Below are 1,697 nucleotides of genomic sequence, written 5' to 3' on the forward strand. Positions count from 1 at the left end.
CCTGCCCGCCCTGTGCCCGCACCCCGGGGTCCCCCAGCTCCCCCGCTCCCCACTGCCCGCCCCGGGCCCCTCAGACCTCGAATAACCTGTTCCCACTCCTCCTCTGACGTGCAGCGTGGGTGAGGAGAGCTCGCAGCCACCCCGGGGACAAGGAGGGACAGTCACAGGCACCTGGGAGCTGCAGCCAAGGGCCCCCTCCCCATCCAGCTTTCCCTGCAGCACCCCCGCGTTGGGCGCCTGTTCCCCCAGGAGAGATGGGGTGTCTGGGGGCAGGGGGGCATCCCTGTCACAGCACTGACTGTTTGTAGGCTCTGTGGCTGAACTCCAGCAGTGCTGTGGGTCTGGGGTGAGCCCTGCTCTGCCCAGCACCCCAGCAGCAGCAGCTCCCTGGGTGTCCACGTGGGGCCAAGCCACCCTGTGCTGTGCTGACCCACAGCCTTGCCCACCTCCCAGCCACAGGCCTTTGCTTTGAACCCTGGCCAGGGTCTCTGCCTCATGGTCAACCTGATTGCTGCTTCCAGCCAGGTGAGCTCCATCCCCCTTCCCCTGCTTCCTGGGACCCACGTGTCCTGCTCACCCCACAGCCGTAGGGATGCTTGGGGGTCTTTGCCTGGGCAAGCTGAGATAAACACCAGTTGGTTGGTGTGGTGTGGACTAGATGACCTCTGGAGGTCCCTTCCAGGGCATTCTATGATTCCATGGTTGTCTTGCTGGGGCAGCAGTGCCCACCTACTCCTCCAGCTGCATGGAACAGCCCAGCCTGTGGGGCACCCAGAGATCTGGAACAGCTTCAGCAGCACCCCATGGACAAGGAAGGTCCAACGTTGTCGTGTCCCATGGGATCTTTGGGTCACATCTCACAGGCAGGAGCAGCAGGAGGACATGGGACCTTCCTTCTGCCTGGAGGAGCAAGGCACAGCCCACACCTCCACTTGGTTTGCAGGGGGGTCCAGATGTCTGCAGCCGGTCTGGGAGACCTTGAGCTGTTTGGCTTGTTTGGAAGTGGCTGGGCAAGATGCTGAGGCTTGTGGCCTGGGGCTGGAGTGGCCTGGCTGGGTCCTGGAGATTGTTTCTGACCTTCAGTTGGCTGCTGAGATGCTGTGAGTGCTGGAGGTCTCTGACCCCAGGCAAATCTGTCCCTGCAGCTCTGAGCTCAGGTCACCGACAGGCCCCTGGGGACTGAAACAAGGAAAATAAGCACTGTGTAGGAAATGAAACCCTTGGACACTGCCCAGCACGCCCCAAATGGGCCCTTCTGGTGCTTGCTGGGCACACAGGGTGGATGAGTGCCAGAGGAGGCAGGGTGCTGGCACTCCCACGGGTACAGGCCTGGCATTGCCACCTTTGGCCAAAATACCAGGGGTGGGTGAGAGTCCACCCATGGTCTGCTTTACACCTCTACCAGGCAGGGCTGAGGGTTGAATCCTGACTGCTGGAGGTTCCTGCTGCCCCAAACCAGGGAGCACTCACCCGGTATCCTCAGATGCCCTCATCTGTTGCTCCCAGCTGGCCCAGGGCTGGCCCATGACACATCACAGTGATTCCCTGGCCCCATAAACACCCCACAGGGATTTCTGCCCATCCCAAAGCCAGGGAGACAGGCTGGGGAGTCAGCAGGAGCCACAGTGGAGCTGGGAGCTGGGGGGCAACCACCGTGCTGGGGGCAACCTGCCTGAGAGTGTGCGTGCCCACAGGGG

The sequence above is a fragment of the Merops nubicus genome, unplaced genomic scaffold (genome assembly GCF_000691845.1).
Source record: "Merops nubicus isolate BGI_N331 unplaced genomic scaffold, ASM69184v1 scaffold26693, whole genome shotgun sequence".
Taxonomy (NCBI): Eukaryota; Metazoa; Chordata; class Aves; order Coraciiformes; family Meropidae; genus Merops; species Merops nubicus.